The sequence below is a fragment of the Aedes albopictus genome, chromosome 3 (genome assembly GCF_035046485.1).
Source record: "Aedes albopictus strain Foshan chromosome 3, AalbF5, whole genome shotgun sequence".
Classification (NCBI taxonomy): domain Eukaryota; kingdom Metazoa; phylum Arthropoda; class Insecta; order Diptera; family Culicidae; genus Aedes; species Aedes albopictus.
The window spans coordinates 212491621-212511017 of NC_085138.1; the positions used below are offsets into that span (position 1 = coordinate 212491621).

At 35.5% G+C, this 19397-nt stretch overlaps 2 long non-coding RNA genes, 1 other non-coding gene and 1 pseudogene across 3 annotated transcripts; 2 read left to right on the forward strand and 2 right to left on the reverse strand.

Moving 5' to 3' along the window:
• Positions 1–1203: 1203 nt before the first annotated feature.
• LOC134291272 (uncharacterized) lies at positions 1204–9934 on the reverse strand. Its single transcript, XR_009999007.1, has 2 exons — positions 9327–9934; positions 1204–4623 (listed from the first exon to the last, which is right to left on the reverse strand). It is a non-coding gene; the product is annotated as an uncharacterized LOC134291272 (long non-coding RNA).
• Positions 9935–10644: 710 nt separating this feature from the next.
• Positions 10645–10703, forward strand: LOC115260109 (U6 spliceosomal RNA; annotated as a pseudogene).
• Positions 10704–10719: 16 nt separating this feature from the next.
• On the forward strand, positions 10720–10792 carry Trnak-cuu (transfer RNA lysine (anticodon CUU)). The gene has a single exon. It is a non-coding gene; the product is annotated as a tRNA-Lys (tRNA).
• Positions 10793–14447: 3655 nt separating this feature from the next.
• On the reverse strand, positions 14448–19162 carry LOC134291273 (uncharacterized). Its single transcript, XR_009999008.1, has 2 exons — positions 18143–19162; positions 14448–18008 (listed from the first exon to the last, which is right to left on the reverse strand). It is a non-coding gene; the product is annotated as an uncharacterized LOC134291273 (long non-coding RNA).
• Positions 19163–19397: the final 235 nt, after the last annotated feature.

Below are 19397 nucleotides of genomic sequence, written 5' to 3' on the forward strand. Positions count from 1 at the left end.
ATGGTTAAAATACAAACAGTTGAAGTTGAACATAGATAAAACTAAATTCATGGTAATTTCGCGTAGCCGAGTAAATGAGAACGTCTCAGTTAAAATTGATGATGAGACACTTGAACGCGTTCGGGAGATTAAATATCTTGGCGTGATTATTGATGATAGATTAAAATTTGACTCTCATATTGACAATGTCATCAAGAAAATAGCCAAGAAGTATGGAATTCTTTGCCGACTCAAAAACGATTTAACTATAGCTAGTAAGATACATTTGTATAAATCAATCATCTTTCCTCACATAGACTTCTGCTCTTCCATTTTGTTTTTAGCCAATGGAACACAAATTTGCAGCGATTGCAAAATAAAATAATGCGTTTGATTTTGAGATGCAATAGATTCACATCCTCCTCTTTCTTATTGAATGCCCTACAGTGGCTATCAGTGAAGCAAAGAATTGTGTTTTTAACTTTGGTGTTCATTTTCAAGATAGTTAATGGTTTGCTGCTTCGATATTTGTGTGATCGAATTGAAAGAGGAAGTGACATTCATAGGTATAATACTAGAAACGCGGATGATGTAAGAACACCACATTTTTTAAACGGTGCTTCACAAAATTCCCTATTTTATAAAGGTATTAATGTTTTCAATTCGATGCCTACACACATAAAACTAGCACCAACATTATAACGGTTCAAGAGACTATGTATTTTACACGTCAAAGCTGCCTTTTGAACAGCTACCCTGTCAAATTTTCAATACTTGACTAAATTTGTATCTTGACGAAGTTCCTGCAAACGGATATTTTTGTGTGAACAATTTTGAGGCACCAATAAACTATAATGTTCGCCTCGATGATGATGATGGAATTTTATTGTATTGACGTAATTTATTGTATTTTTTGTGTAGTCTACAAAAGTTTGAGTCTCGCGCACGGTGACAGGTATAAATTGATACCATTAAAAAGTGTCTTGGGAACCACTGCAAGTTTGAGCACCACTGCCCTAAACAACGTCCGCCGCTGGAGTGAGCACCATTGCCCTATGCAGCTTTCATTGCACAGTGGTTCACGTTCCACTTTTTTCGGGTCGTTTTACCAAGGTGATCTACGGAGCAATTTCCATCTATTAGGTGGACTTTCAACCCACTTACCATTGGTTTTCAGCGAAAAGAATGAAGAAAACAATACAATAAAAAGAAAACTATAAAAACTTGATTTTGTAAGGACCATGCAATTAGGGGAATTTATTAATTACTAATCATAAGGAGAACGTTCAATTTTCTACTTGCGCATTTTATTGAGTGTATCTCACACACACTAGGAATCGTTGCGGCCGATGCGATGCTCGTTGGTCGACTTCGATGGGATGCACTGGAGCGGGCTTCATCGGGAGGGGTTGGTCTTGGCTACAAACTCGGCCGGCGGGGGATACCGGTGCGATGATTCTGCGATTCCGGACAGGGAGTCCAGATCTACTGCGACAACTCGGCCCGTGTAACGGTGGGCCTGGCGTTTCACTTTTTTTCGGGCCCGGGGAGCGGTACCATGTGCACTAATTGTTCGCGAGTGTCTTGGTGTAGATCGAGCGGGGTTTAACACAAATTGGTCGGAATTTCAACAATAATGTTCCAACGGTCTCGCACTTGTGTCTATTCTAGGCTTCTCGACACAATGTCATTTTGGTGGTTTCACAAATCCACACCGACCAGATAGCGCACTCGCGACGTACGACGTACGATTTTCTTGCTTCAGACCGCGGAAATCACTTTTATAACGTCCACACTAAACCCACTCGATCGACCGGTTGGATTATTAACAAAGTCGTGTGGAAATCACAACCGATCTAACTATTGATTTAGAAGATCTTAACTTGAAACGCGTGGTCACAAATAACTACTGCGTGACGGACGCTGCCGCTGTCTTTGCTCCTCCGGGCCAATAAAATTTACTAGAGAGCCACATGTTGTACTCCAAGTCCTTTTATAGCTTCCAGAACTCCCGAATTCTCCCTATCTCATATCCGTTCCGGTGGTCCTTGCCCCGACTCCAGTGTGACGTTGACAGTTGATGACCGGGTCGTGACGTTTCTCCAAGCAGTGACGAGGGTTACAATATTTTTGGTTGGTGCCATTTTGAATTTGAAAAACTTGTATGCAAGTTATACTTATAAGAATTTAAATGGACTTTAAATAATTTTAATTTTCTTTATTTTAATTAACTTTGAAAAATATCTATGGAATAACAAAATATAATGTAAAAAAAAAACAAACAAATAAATCGCTTTAATATTTGAAAAAAAAAATAACTAATGCTGGCACCAACGTAGGCTAATAAATACAAAGTTAATGTGACTCAAACGTGCAGAAAGAGACGGAGAACAAACATTAATTTTGTATTTAAACATTTACAAACAATAATAAAAATAATAACAAAGAAATATTTGAAAAAAAATAAACAAAATCAAACTGAAAACCATAGTTTATATTGTAACCAGAAAACGGTTGGTTACAATCTTCCCGGAGATGGGGTAAAAAAACGGAAGGTTTTTTTTTTTGAATGTCACAATCAGGTACAACTCTTCTCATTAACCACTTTTTGAATTGATCTTGAAATTATCCATGTGGAGGCTATCCTTCGAGCGTCAGAATAAACACGTTCTAGCTGTCGCTATTTTGTTGAGGCCGATCAGAAACCCAGAATAAGTCAACTACTCTAATCAGTTAATAAATTTTTAACTTAAAATAGTTTTTTAAAAAAACTACAAAAACCTACATTAAGAAACTACAAAAACCTAATGACGTTCGGATAACCAACCAACCTCTTCAATTAATTAACTACCTAACACTGACTAATCAGTGTCGGGCGAGCCTCTGCCCTTTTATTGATTTATCATGTTTTGAATTCCATTTGTGTGTTTAGTCTTTCTTTTGTTGTTTAATTTAGCTGGAATGGGTGCTGCTGTACTGGCTGGTGTTGGCGCTAACTGCTGTGCTGGCTGGTGTGGTGCTAACTCCTCCCCCTTTAAATGACTTTGTCCTCAAAGTCGTATGGATCGATCTGCTGTTGGCATTCTCAAGTAATTGTTAATTTGTTGAAGTCTTTCATCGGAAACATCAGGATACGGTGATTTGATTTGGATACCTTCTGGTGCCGATGGTTTTTCTTGCTCATGTAAATTAATTTCGATTTCTGTTTTTTTAGCTTGTCTTTTTAGTACGAGTACGTAGACTATAATTGCTGCGATGATTAATGTAAATGTTATGATAGTAATTGATCCAAATATGTTCAGTTTCCATTTGAAAGAATGATTTTGCAAGTACACATGTTTGAGTATTCTTCTATGTTCCAATGTCAAATTTGCCAAATATTCTGGTGGCGGAACATCGATGATATTTTCTTTGTATGCTAATATTCCTGTTGTAGGTCTGAATGATGTTTTCGGGGTCTCCATGAAGATGTTTGTATAGCGAATGTTGTCGAGGTACAATTCACATTGTTCGAAATGAATTAGGAACGATCCTTCCAATAGTTTACTTGAATTACTGCAGTTGGTGTATAGCGATATATTCACATTATTCAGAAGTAATGTTGCATCATTGATTCTATTAATTACTCCAGATGAATACACTTTTTCAAATGTACAATTTGCGTGTCGTGACAGAATCAAATTTCTGATGCATGGGCTTGTAGGTTTTATCAACTTGGATTCACATAAAAAATATTCGGAATCTTCTTTACATGGTGCAGATGTTTCGAAAGTATGCGATTCATTAGTGATAATGTAGCTTGATTCAATATGTATTTTTGTTTGGTTTTGAATCAGAGGACTAATGAATTCGTAGTTGTAAGTTTCGTTTGAAAGTTGTGGAATTTTTAGCATATACATCACGTGCGTATTGTTCATGGCAATTTGTGTACTTGTTTTAGTCAACATCTCTTCAAATGACGTAACAGGGATGTTCTGTTGCTGTAGGAAGTATTTTATTTTTGAATAATCTTTCATAGATAAGATTTGACTGCTAGGAATGCCATTTTTTGCGAGTAATAAGGCATCTTCAAGTATTTCAATTTGATGTTGAGCTGCATTCAGGTTAAGCAAGATTGTTAGAAGGTTGATTTCAATAACATGTTGTTTTTGAGATTTAAAGTCCAGTTCTAGTAATTCGTTGGTGACTTGATTCAAATGTTTGATTCGGGAGTTTATAGCTTCGTTGATGAAGGTTTGTTGATTGTTGTTGTCGATTAATGCGTTCATTGTGTTGTTAATTATACTCAAATCCTCAGCGTCGGGAGTTCCAGCAACCCATTTCAAGATTTTTCCAATAGTATCCCATCGTTTTATACGAGATTGTGAATTATTGTGTGGTGCAATTTTTAAATATGTTTGGTATAGCAAATGGTTTCTATTTTGTAACAGTCTATAAAGGTTATTATTATAAACATTTGTTCTTACCAATTCATCAAATTTGATGATTATATCATGAATTTGCGTAAGATCTATTGGTTGTATTATTCTCACATATCCTAATGTAAGTTTTGCTTTTCCCAATGGAATTATTGCCAGTGGATTTTTATTCAAGTTATGAATTTGTATCTCTCCTTGCACCAACAACATGGAACATATTATTAATCTGCAAATAGAGTAAATTGATATATGTGTATGTTAGTTTTTTCTTAAATTCATTTTATGTATTTTTCGATTATTACTGTCTATAATAAATGTATCAAAATTTTCTTTAACTTGTATCTTTTTATATCTACTTTTTCTTTTTGAAATTTCTTTTGATTTTTCAAAGGCATAGGATCCTGGTTCGTAAATGGGATAATTTTTGTCTTGTATATTTTCATTCTTTTTCTTATATAACTTTATAACATTCTCATGAGTTTTAGCTTTTCTTCTGTCTATTTCTTGTGTACTTAAGTTTCTATTTACTTCACCAATATAAATGTTGTGGGGGGTGTTTTTGACAAAACTGTGAATTGTGTTGTTGTATTTATGAACAGCTGATCTAATTAATTGGGAAACATCTATTTCTGGCAATTCTTTTTTAATACATCTCGCAATTTCGCGTAAAGTAGAATGACAACGTTCGATTTGTCCATTCGTTTCAGATCTGTTTATCGGAGTTTTATAAATTTCAATATTTAAATTTCTTAAACGTTGTTCTACTACATTTGAATTAAATGAGCTTTCATTATCCATAATGATCATTCTAGGTATGTTCCATTCATGCATAAGATCCAATAGAGCATCTTCAATATCAAAAAGTGATTTGCTTTCTATTGCTCTATATTTCAAATATTTAGAAAATTTATCAATTGATGTAAGAAACAGATGATCTTGATCATACGTAAATATGTCTACATGTACAATTTCACAAGGTTGATTAGGAATTGGTGTTTTAAATGATATAAACTTTTGTGGGTTTCTTTGATATTTTTCAGTTTTGCATATCTCACAATTTTTTACAAAATCTTCTATCATTCTAGTCATTTTTGGAAAATAAAAAGTTTTTAACAATTGTTCTGAATTTTCTTTCGAATTTCTGTGGGCAAATTGGTGAACCTTTTTTATTTCTTCCAATTGTTTTTCTAAATTATTCAAATCTTGGACTTTGCTTTGGGAAAATCTAGCTTTAATTAATCTTGGATTGAACATTTCTCTGTAAATTTCCTGTATTGTTGCCATTATTGGTTCATCAGTATATATACCATTTATAACATTTGGGTTCAAAAACTTTTTTAGCTGTTCTTTTAAATATGCACTTGAAAATCTTGGTTCAATAAATATGTGTCGTTTGTAATTATCAAAAGGGACTACTAGGCCATAACTGGATCTTGTTCCAATTTTGAAGAATAATTGATTTTTAAAGACATTTATGGGAGCTTCTGTCGAAGGGATAAAGGAACTGTCATCTTCTTCTGCCGAATGTTGAGTCGCAGTGAGGGAATTAATTTGAATACGTGACAAAGCATCTGCCACAATGTTAGCTTTACCAGGCTTGTAACAAATCTCATGGTCATGCTCTTCAATAAAAGCTTTCCATCTTTTTAGTTTTGCATTATTATTCTTCGGAGAAATTGTATATGTCAAGGGTTGATGATCAGTATAAATAATTATTTTATGACCATAAATAAAATTTCTTAGAGTATGCAATGCCCAAACTATTGCAAGCATCTCCTTTTCATTCGTTGCATAATTTTCCTCCGTGTTAGATAACGTTTTTGAAATAAATGTAATAGGTCTTTCTCCATCGTTAAAATTTTGAGATAAAACAGCACCTATTGCTTTATTTGAAGCATCGGTTGTAAGTAAAAAGGGTTTACTAAAATCGGGGAACGCTAAAACATCTTCTGAAGATAAGATTTCTTTTAACAATTTAAAAGCTTTCTTTCCTTCATAATCCAATAATATTCTGAAATTTTTTGACTCATTTTTAGAAATTTGTCGATGGCCGTTTTCTCCTTTCAAAAATTTAGTTAATGGCTTTGCAATTTTTGAATAATTTTTCACAAATCTTCTATAATATCCGGATAATCCAAGGAATGCACGTAATTCTTTTAAACTACTAGGTTCTGGATAATTTTGGATACTTTCAATTTTCTTTGGATTTGGTTTCAATCCATTTCTGGACACAATAAATCCAAGAAATTCAACTTCGGGTTTTAGCCATTCAGATTTGTCTAATTGTATTTTAAAATTTGCATTACGAAGAGTTTCCAAAATGATTTTCAAATTGCTCAATTGTTCTTCCAAAGTTTCTCCGAATACTATTATGTCATCAATATAGACATAACAAATTTTACCAATATATTCATGCAACACATCGTCCATCACACGCTGAAAGATGGCCGGGGCATTCTTCAGACCAAACGGTAAACGTACGAATTCATACTTTCCGTTATTTACTGAAAATGCAGTTTTTTCTACATCTTTACCATTCAAGGGTATCTGGTGAAAACCAGACGCAAGGTCTAGAGTAGTAAAATATTTCATTTTTCCCAAGTTTGCCAAAATAGTGGAGGTATCTGGTATTGGATACCTATCACTTATGGTTTTCTGATTTAATTTACGGTAATCAATAACAAGTCTATATTTTTTCTGTCCTGAAGCATCTAGCTTCTTAGGAACTATCCAGACCGGAGAGTTATAAGGCGATCTAGATGGTCTTATTATCCCATCTTGTAACATTTTGTCAATTTGAGTACAAACCTCATTTTTCAAAGCTTGCGGATAAGGATACAATTTTGAATATATGGGATTATCGTCAATTGTCCTTATATCCGCATTCACTTTTGTTGTGAAAGTCAATTTTTCATTAGGTGGTTGAAATAAATCCTTGTATTGTTCTAACAAATTATGTAGCTTTTCCTTTTCATGTGTTTCCAAATGTTCATCTCGAATATCTATTTTATTGATCATTTGTAATTTACGCTGCAATAAAGGGATTTCAAATTTTGAATCAATTATTAGTTTTTCTTTTGATGTATCAATTACAGCTTTAATTTCCCTAAGTGTATCGTGACCTATTATTGCATCAAATGTTTTAAGCATTGGCAAATGAAAAAGTTTCACATTGATATTTGAATATGGTGCAAAAATTTTACCTTGAGAAAAACTTTCAATTTTGATATCTCCTCCTACCGATGAGACATAAAAGGGGCTTTGAACCGCATGGGATATTTTAGCAAATTTTGGATGAATAAAATTTTTATTCGATCCGGTGTCAACTAAAATTCGAAGTGGATTTTCCAATTTACCATTACCATAATGTAAAAAATATGGTAATGATGATTTTATCCTAAAAAATTCAGTTCACTTTCGCCTACAGGTTCATCATTAACAGACTGTTCTTCAAGTGGTTGTTGATATTCAAAGTTTTCGCAATACCTTTCAAATGAAGGCATTTCGGGGAATTCATTATTTGTCAAATATGGAAGCTGTTGGAAATATTGTTCTGAATCATCAGATTCAATATGGAAGTTTCGTGGTCTGTTGGCGTAATTCACCAAATTAGTTTGAAGCGAGGAGTCAACTTCCATTGGAGCTTGTCCACGTTGGAAGGGATTAGGTTGATACACTGGTTGTGGTTTAGGTTGAGATATTTGTTGAGGTGGTGATTGAACTTTTGTAAATGGTTGAGGCATAACTCTAGGTGGAAACATTGTTTGTTGGGGATATTGATAAAATTGCGGTCTAGTAACATACCTTTGCATGTGAGGTAAAGGCTGCTTCATGTTAGGAATCATTGGTTGCCTGTTAGAGAATGGATAACTTGGTACATTGATGCTATTTGGCATCCTAAATGGTATTTTTGGTGGAATCGGAGGTGGTAGTTTTGAAGACATGAAACTTTTAGATGTTGAAGGCATATCTTGACTTTTTGGTTTGGTCATCATTTTCCTGAACTCAATGTTTTGATATGTTATGCAATACGCATACGCATTGGCTAATGATTCAGGCTCATAATTTTTCAAAAATTTACCTATGTCCCCATCCAATCCTCTAATAAACGCATCTATGGCTTTTTTATTATACATACCAATCAGCGCTTTGGATGCTTCTGGGTGTCTAAAAGATTGGTTCGTCTTAATTTGTCCTGCAATTAATGAAAGAAGTTTATTTATTTCATCGTAATAGGTTTTCAAGTTTCGTCCGCCTTGTGTGATATTCATCAATTGGTAATCTAAGGTGGTCAGATCCCTTTTCTCGCCGTAATATGTTAGGAGTGTTTTTTTTATTAGATTCCAATTAATGTTCACGTCCGAATTAACCAGAGCCGTATTGGCTTCACCTTTTATTTTCCTCCTTATCACCGTACAGATTGCGTAAAACTTATTCTTTTGTGCAACACTGCTGGAAGAATTTACTTGATATGCTCTAACTAACGTATCTACATCTTTTATCCAGCTGCTCAATTCATCTGATGATCCCTCAAAATTGGGGATTCCGTTTATTAAGTCTGGAATTTTTTCAATAGACGATGGATCAGCAGGTGTTCCATCTGGATTTAGATAATAAAGAATCGGATCTTCATAATCTAATTCCGGTGGAACCACATTTGCTTGTTCCAGAGCATCGAGTCGATCTAATATATCTTGCATATCGTTATTTGGCATATTAATCTTTAGTTTGTTGAATGTTTTAATTAAATTATCCAGAATTTTAATGGGAAAGATATTTTAGAATAATTCACCAAATTAACTTTTCACTACACTTAATTAACTTTTTAAGAATAATTCACCAAATTAACTTTTCACTACAGTTAATTAACTTTTTTTTTAAAACTTCACACTTTTTCTGAAATTAAATGAATTATTAGTTAATACTTACAGAAACTTAACCATAATACGAATGCTCTATCCTGTACCAGAGAGCACTTCGTCTTGAAATCGGGTCCCGTCCTGTATCGTCGGGACTCCTTGAGACGACCAGACACGAGCTTCAACTGTCCCGGTGAAGCGGCGATCTTCCCGTTTCTCCTATGCTGGTTGGTGACTAGGGGCGCTCTTCTCCACGGCTGCTGTGATAGTGGCGGTCGCTACTTTTACAGCGGTAAAGTTGAAATTTTCGGATAACACTCACGATGTTGTATCACTCGCGACGAATTAAACGATACTCGCGCTGGTCCCTATTCGGGCGCCAGTTAATAAATTTTTAACTTAAAATAGTTTTTTAAAAAAACTACAAAAACCTACATTAAGAAACTACAAAAACCTAATGACGTTCGGATAACCAACCAACCTCTTCAATTAATTAACTACCTAACACTGACTAATCAGTGTCGGGCGAGCCTCTGCCCTTTTATTGATTTATCATGTTTTGAATTCCATTTGTGTGTTTAGTCTTTCTTTTGTTGTTTAATTTAGCTGGAATGGGTGCTGCTGTACTGGCTGGTGTTGGCGCTAACTGCTGTGCTGGCTGGTGTGGTGCTAACTAATCTATTCTACACAACATCAACATTCAAAAGAGAATAAGATTTAAATAACTCTCTTCTAATTTTATTTGTCACAAATAATTTGGACCAGACTTAACTCGTTTTCATTCAAATCTCTTCTATTCATACCATTCAAAACCCCCCCCCCCCCCCCCATTCATTCACTTCATTCAATCGTTCATTCACACACGTGTACATAAACTAACTATTATTTATTAAGCTTAATCTGAGGGTACCCTATTTTATATGTGGTTGTCTTTTGTCTACGCATCTCATTTCTATGAGTGACGTGACGACAATTCACGCAGATTTGAGCTCTTCCATTCATGTTGATTGCATTTAAAGGTGCTATCATTTGTTTTGTTTTCATTAGAAAGCTAAATTAAACGCAATCGGATGCCTTTTCTGCACACAGGTGAGCAGGTATTTATTAATCGTTTTGTCTATTTTAGGTTTGGCGAGGAAACGAAGTTGGAACGGGGGATCGGTGATAGAGGAATCGTTAAGCGATGTTTGACAACACCCGCACGATGGTAGTGGTGCAATGTTTATGGCATTTTGTTTGGCGAATAAATGAAATTGAGAAGAGTGTTTTGTTTATCCGGGCTTCAAATGAACGGCAGGCCAGATACCGAGGTTTTTACCTGCGAGACCCTCCAACTCGTACGACGACGTGCCGTGTTTCTTTACCACCCGGCAGGGTAGAAATTGACGGCCGTACTTCGGCAAGACATATACTAAAATTGGAACGATACAGAGAAGATTAGCATGGCGCAAAATCGTGAAAAAGCCCGGCTAGCTCAGTCGGTAGAGCATGAGACTCTTAATCTCAGGGTCGTGGGTTCGAGCCCCACGTTGGGCGCCAAATTGATACCATTAAAAAGTGTCTTGGGAACCACTGCAAGTTTGAGCACCACTGCCCTAAACAACGTCCGCCGCTGGAGTGAGCACCATTGCCCTATGCAGCTTTCATTGCACAGTGGTTCACGTTTCACTTTTTTCGGGTCGTTTTACCAAGGTGATCTACGGAGCAATTTCCATCTATTGTGGTGGACTTTCAACCCACTTACCATTGGTTTTCAGCGAAAAGAATGAAGAAAACAATACAATAAAAAGAAAACTATAAAAACTTGATTTTGTAAGGACCATGCAATTAGGGGAATTTATTAATTACTAATCATAAGGAGAACGTTCAATTTTCTACTTGCGCATTTTATTGAGTGTATCTCACACACACTAGGAATCGTTGCGGCCGATGCGATGCTCGTTGGTCGACTTCGATGGGATGCACTGGAGCGGGCTTCATCGGGAGGGGTTGGTCTTGGCTACAAACTCGGCCGGCGGGGGATACCGGTGCGATGATTCTGCGATTCCGGACAGGGAGTCCAGATCTACTGCGACAACTCGGCCCGTGTAACGGTGGGCCTGGCGTTTCACTTTTTTTCGGGCCCGGGGAGCGGTACCATGTGCACTAATTGTTCGCGAGTGTCTTGGTGTAGATCGAGCGGGGTTTAACACAAATTGGTCGGAATTTCAACAATAATGTTCCAACGGTCTCGCACTTGTGTCTATTCTAGGCTTCTCGACACAATGTCATTTTGGTGGTTTCACAAATCCACACCGACCAGATAGCGCACTCGCGACGTACGACGTACGATTTTCTTGCTTCAGACCGCGGAAATCACTTTTATAACGTCCACACTAAACCCACTCGATCGACCGGTTGGATTATTAACAAAGTCGTGTGGAAATCACAACCGATCTTACTATTGATTTAGAAGATCTTAACTTGAAACGCGTGGTCACAAATAACTACTGCGTGACGGACGCTGCCGCTGTCTTTGCTCCTCCGGGCCAATAAAATTTACTAGAGAGCCACATGTTGTACTCCAAGTCCTTTTATAGCTTCCAGAACTCCCGAATTCTCCCTATCTCATATCCGTTCCGGTGGTCCTTGCCCCGACTCCAGTGTGACGTTGACAGTTGATGACCGGGTCGTGACGTTTCTCCAAGCAGTGACGAGGGTTACAATATTTTTGGTTGGTGCCATTTTGAATTTGAAAAACTTGTATGCAAGTTATACTTATAAGAATTTAAATGGACTTTAAATAATTTTAATTTTCTTTATTTTAATTAACTTTGAAAAATATCTATGGAATAACAAAATATAATGTAAAAAAAAACAAACAAATAAATCGCTTTAATATTTGAAAAAAAAAATTACTAATGCTGGCACCAACGTAGGCTAATAAATACAAAGTTAATGTGACTCAAACGTGCAGAAAGAGACGGAGAACAAACATTAATTTTGTATTTAAACATTAACAAACAATAATAAAAATAATAACAAAGAAATATTAAAAAAAAAATAAACAAAATCAAACTGAAAACCATAGTTTATATTGTAACCAGAAAACGGTTGGTTACAAAATGACTTTTTTGTATTTATTTATCATATGGAATATTTGTACTGTTGAAGGATTCTGTAGAGTAGTAGTGAGTTGTCAAGTTTAATGTCGGGAATTTCTTGAGAATGAGAATATTGCCGACTGTTTTGACATCGCGTGAACGTTATCAATCCTCGCAATATTTTTGATTTTCTGATTTTTCATGATCACTAGTATTGCTTGCAAACATCTGTAGTTGAGAGCATCAGTATTTCGAAATTTATGTTTTTGCTGTATAGTGTGACAAATTATAAAGTTGTTTATATCTGTGAAAATAATCAGACCGTATTAAGTTTGCAAATCTGATTAAATTGTTTATAATTAATAATTATCTTAAAGATATATCGTCTAGCTCAAACCTTTGTAGGGGTATGTGGCGGGACCATCATCATCATCATCATCATTGACTGCAATGGATAATGGCAATCATGTAGAAGCTCTTTACACTGACTTTAGCAAGGCATTCTACCGCATTGATATTCCAATGCTACTCTTCAAATTGCAAAAAATGGGCATAGAACCCCGACTTCCTAAATGGCTTGGATCGTACCTTACAAACCGCCAACAAATAATAAAAGTCAAAGGAAAAACATCACATCCCATTCAAGTCACTTCAGGAGTGCCTCAAGGTTCCCATCTGGGCCCTCTTTTATTTGTTCTTTACATTCACGACATTTCCTTCATCCTGAAGAAAACAAAAGTGCTTATTTATGCCGACGATATGAAACTATATATGGAAATAAGGAATCAAGAAGACATCAACATATTTCAGAATGAAATTCGCATATTCCACACATGGCGTTCGAAAAACCTACTACAATTAAACATCAAAAAGTGTAATTTAATATCATTCAGCAGAAAACCGAAACACACCAAACATATCAATTTCCTTAGGAGATCAGAATGTGGAAAAATGTAGTAGAGTTAGGGATTTAGGAGTAATCTTAGATTCTAAACTTAATTTCAATGACCACTACAATACCATTATACATAGGGCAAATAATATGCTTGGCTTCATAAAACGCTTTAGCTTTAATTTTGACGACCCCTACACAATAAAAACATTATATGTTGCCTATGTTAGGTCAATTCTGGAATATTGTAACATGATCTGGTCCCCATTTCAAAGTAAGCATATCGATCGAATAGAATCAGTACAAAAGCAATTTCTATTATATGCTCTTCGAAAATTGGGCTACATTTCCTCTTCCATCTTATGAAGCGCGCTGTAGGCTTATCAATATTCAAACACTGAAACAGCGTCGTGAAACTGCAATGGTTTTATTTGTTAACGACATCGTTTCGCAGCGAATTGATTCAACTGAAATCTTATCAAAATTAAACTTTTACATACCCTCACGGCAATTGCGAAATCGACACTTGTTTAAAACTACCCATAGTCGCACAAACTATGCCAAAAATGAACCTTTGAATCAAATCATGAACATTTATAATCAACACTGTGAAACTATTGACTAAACTATGTCGCGGCATAATTTAAAGAAATATTTTAACATTATAAGAAATAACATCAGTAGTAGTACTTAAAATATTTTAAAAGCACAAATTACACACACCTCCACCAGCATACACTATTTATATATTTTCTTATATCTATTTTATTAACAATATGTACTATAGCTTAAAGAAATGAAACAAAAACTGTATGTATATGTACTAGTCTACGTTGTTTGACAAAACTGAATAAGTAAATAAATTTTCAATTTTTTAAATTTTTTCCCCAACGGGGAACAGTGGGTCCGCAAATTTTCATTTTTTTTGAATTTTTCCTTCTAGTCCACCATTAGGGAAAGTGGGTCAGCAAATTTTCAATTTTATGAATTTCTCCTATTGGGGGAAGTGGGTCCGCAAATTTTCATTGTTTTGAATTTTTGCCTTTGGTGGGAAAGTGGGTCCGCAAATTTTTAATTTTTTGAATTTTTCCCTTCGGTCCCTCCTTGGGGGAAGTGGGTACGCAAATATTCAATGTTTCATTTTGGTCCCCCCTTGGGGAAGTGGGTTGGCAAATTTTATTTTTTTTTTTTTGAATTTTTGCCTTGGGTGATGATGATGATGATGGTCCCGCCACATACCCCTACAAAGGTTTGAGCTAGACGATATATCTTTAAGATAATTATTAATTATGATCAATGAAATCAGATTTGCAAACTAAATACGGTCTGATTCTTTTCACAGATATAAACAACATTATAATTTGTCATACTGTACAGCAAAAACATAAATTTCGAAATACTGCTGCTCTCATCTACAGATGTTTGCAAGCGTTACTAGTGATCATGAAAGATCAGAAAATCAAAAATATTGCGAGGATTGATAACGTTCGCGCGATGTCAAAACAGTCGGCAATATTCTCATTCTCAAGAAATTCCCGACATTCAACAAGATAACTCACTACTAATCTACCAAACATATCATTCAACAGTACAAATATTCCACATAATAAATAAATACAAAAATGTCATTTATACCTGTCACCGCGCGCGAGACTCAAACTTTTGTAGACTACACAAAATAAATTCAGTTAAAAATACTACGTCAAAAAATATAAAATCCATCATCATCATCGGGGCGATCATTATAGTTTGTTCGTGCCTCCTATTACAAAAATATAAGTTGTCCACACAAAATATCCGTTGGTAAACTTCGTCAAGATACAAAATCTAGTCAAGAATAAAAAGTCAACAGAGTAGCTGTTCAAAAAGCAGCTTTTACGTGTGAAATACATAGTCTCTTAAACTGTGATAGAGTTACTGCATTCGTGATGTGGTCAGGCATTGAATTAAAAACATTTATACCTTTATAATACAAGGAATTTTGTGAAGCACCATGCAAAAAGTATAGTGTTCGTATTTGATCCGCGTTTCTAGTGTTATAACTAAGAATGTCACTTCCTCTTTCAATTCGATCACACAAATATCTAGGCAACATACCATTTTTTAACTTAAAAATGAACACCAACGTTAAATAGACAATTCTTTGCTTCACTGACAGCCACTGAAGGGCGTCTAACAAAAAAGTTGAGGAAGTGAATCTGTTACATCTTAAAATCAACCGCATCATTTTATTTTGCAAACGCTGTAGCCTTGATATTTGTGTTTCATTAGCTAAAAAGAAAATGGATGGACAGAACTCAATGTGTGGAGAAATGATTGATTTGTACAACTGTATTTTACTAGCATTAGTCAAACCGTTTTTTAATCGACATAGAATACCATACCTTTTGGCTATTTTCTTGATGACATTGTCGATGTGAGCGTCAAACTATAGTCTGTCATCAATAATCACGCCAAGATATTTAATTTCGCGCACGCGATCAATTGTCTCACTATCAATTTCTACGGTGACTTCATAATTTACTCGATTCCGCGATATTACCATGAATTTAGTTTTACTTATGTTCAATTTCAACTGTTTGTACTTCAACCATTTACTCAAAGAACGTAAATCTGCATTCATTTGTGAAACGGCTCCCCCTAAATCTTTGGCTGCAATGAATAGAACGGTATCATCAGCAAAAAGATTAATATCGCAAAATCGTAAGACTCGCCGCATGTCATTTATGTACATAATGAATAAAACGGGCCTTAATACACTCCCCTGTGGTACGCCAAGGCTGTTCGCCACGGGGCTCGAGTCATTGAAAGCAGTCCGTTGGGCTCTGTCACACAAATAGCTTTCGAACCATAAGCGCCAGTCACACGATGCATATATTGATCAATAGTTGGCCGTTTTATGGAAACATTGAAGGTATGATATTGTTCAAAAATAGATTGATATCAATCATTCAACTTTTCCCCTATCTTCTGTTTGATCAACCACGCAGCAATATTTCCCCTCCATAGCGCATTTTACTTCAAGTTTCTCTTCAATATTTCCCCACCTCCAAAAATTTTACATCAATCCTCTCGAAGATTGCTCAAACCATGGGTCAAATTATTCCATGGATCAATTGATTGGTTCAATATTTTCCCTCCAGATCAACCTATCATCCTTTCAATGCAGCAGCGCGTGATCGAGAGCATCATCATTGCAGAACATTCTGCAGTGTTGCCATACATATATATTTTTTTAAAGTTAAATAAACAGCTATTGAAATGTATAATACATACAAAAAAGAAAACTGAATTCAGATGTAATAAATCATCGAACAAAAGAAACAATGTATGCAGAAGTATTTTCCCCAAGACTTTTTATTTAAATGTAATGAATCCAACGATTACAATGCATTAGTGGTAATAAACAGTTCACAACTTTTTTTGTGTAATCTTATAAGTCGGTTGGTGTCCCACCGAACTTTGCTAAAAAAAAATACTGGTGCTCTGCCGGTCTCTAACACCAGTTAATTAATAATTCGTGGAGCGGACCTGGTGTGATGGTTGAATCACGTGACTATCACGCCGATGACCTGGGATCGAATCCCACTCCCGACAAATTTACAAAGTGTGAGTTCTTCCTTCGTAAGGGAAATAAAGCGTGAGTCCCGAGATGAACTAGCCTAATGCTAAAAATCTCGTTAATACTGATACAAAATTAATTCATAGTTTGCACATCATGGTGGCTTACTTGCGTTGCCTATAAATTAGAAATACCCCCTTCTGACAAATAACACCCTTCAGTAGTAATTTTGTGTAATGTCGAAATATAAAGGTAATTCAGCAAGACGGCGCTGAAGGTATTTCAAGTCCCATCCCATGGGCTGTCCAAAAATATTTCGTAATAAAAAATATGTATAATATGTTTGAATATGTAAAAATGGTAAAGCTTAGAAGAAGAAATAATGTTTTCCATTCACATTTATTTAAAAAAAAAAAACAAAACAAAATTTGACGGAAATGCATTGTATACATTGTCTTCCGCATTATTGGCATTGGGATCGGTAGGACTGAAAATCAACCACGCACCCACCGACGACGCATTGATTCAATAAAAGGCTTTGCTTTGTCAGCTGTGCACGTATGCTAAGCATGCACGGACACTTTGTTTTTTTTTTTCTCTTTATGCATTAACTTCTCTCCCTTCTCTCATACTGCCGGGAGATTTTCTCTCTGTTCAAAACTCGGCTAGATCCATCTCTCTGGAAAGGGGCAATATCGAAGATATTGGATTGATACTTGGTTTGATCCTCGTGATTTCATCAATAATCCTTGAGAAAGAAATAATTATTGATGAAATGATGGTAAAGGAAACAAGAAAGCGCTGCCAAATAAATATTTTCAAGTTCAAGTAAGTTGCGCATCGTAAATTTTCATTAGATTATTTAGGAATAATGTTTAATATTTAACATTGGTTTATCATGTTTTATATCACATCTTTTATTTCCACTAACGCATATGCGGTTTGCTAGTGCCTTTAGTATAAATGCTAGAACTATATAGGAAAACTCAGTATATTTTCGACAGATTTGTTCTCTTCGTCATGGGGTGTCATCTAAAGTCTGATAAACCTCAACTTGGCGTCACATCTTTGCCAATCAAAGTGTTTCAAGCTATTCGGACGACAAAAACCCCTTATGGCATGGCAAAGAGAGAAAAACTGCCAAAAATACCAAAAGCCACTCTCAGGACATATAATTTAATTATCGTTCAGTTACCAATCTAGCTATAGAGAAACCTGTATTAATAATGAGCATGAGCATGAGCATGAGCATAGATGACCGCACAATTCGTAGTTGCTACTCCGTGATTGACCAGAGCAATCGAAATTGCACAAGGAACCAATGAATAGGGCTTGGGATATAGAGAAACCTGTATTAATAATAACGGATAAAGCAAACATTTTAAATTATAGACGAAACAAACAAATCAATATGGCATTAACCTCTTATCAGCCTTTGTTTTCTAAACCTATTTTGCTTTACATATTTACTATGACTTTAGCAAAAATCAAAACTTGTTCGAACCTAACTGTTAATAATTATTGTTTAAGCTCCATTTTGTATGAAATATTTTGATTCAACGATAGAAGTTCATATCTTGTGTTAGAAAGTAAGAAACATTAACCTTCTCAAGACATTAGGAAAAATAACATGATGAATTAGTAAATAGATCCACTATTTAACAATTCATCATGCTAATCGGAGAGATTGGGTTCAATAGATAAGAGTTTATGAATGCTTACAAAAAAAAATCGAATATGGCGTGGTAAATGACCAAAACTATCAAAAAAATATTTTTTCATAATCATTAATGGAATTGAATAAGCAAGCGAAATATCGAAATTTTCACTTTTCTAATGATCAAGTCTTTATTTTATTTACAAAGCAAAAACGTGACAATTTATTTCTAGAAATTTGCTTTCAAAGCATTCCATAAAATTCAATTGAACTGGCCACCATGAACGCCGTGAACCGCGCGCTGAACATTGGTGAATTGCTATCTCTTCCTCACTGATGGAATGGTCTTCGCTCAATCTGCTGACTCTTTTGCACTGCTGGATTGATCGAATCAAACAAGTCGAGAGGAAAGTTTGACGAACTTGGATGATCTTGATGGTTTGGTCAAACTGGATGATAGTGGTGGTTGGATCAATCTTTCGGAGGGGAAATATTGAGGATATGATCACCAACCTCAATCCTCGCTTTTGCAGGTTGGTCAGTATTTACATCAAGATTCAACATTATCATCCATGTTTTCCTCAATAAAAATGCATGCAATACATTTAGCAATATTTCCATCAAATTGTGTTTCTTGATGAAGTTGAAGGAAAGATTGAACCTCTTGGTTGAATCAATTTATTGATAAGTGTAAATGGCACTATAGACGAGTGCACCGATGAACTGAATTCATCGCGGTCCGAGAATTTTGACACTAGAGCGGGGTCGCTTCCAATCTGTAGTGTCAAAATTCTCGGACCGCGATGAATTCAGTTCATCGGTGCACTCGTCTATCTGTAAGCAGAACCCGCAAATCCAAAGCGCTTAATTGTTTTCAACAACAAGGGCCAAGAAATTGTTTCAAAAGCGCGTTTCAGATCCAAAAAAACAGCAACAATCGTAATTTT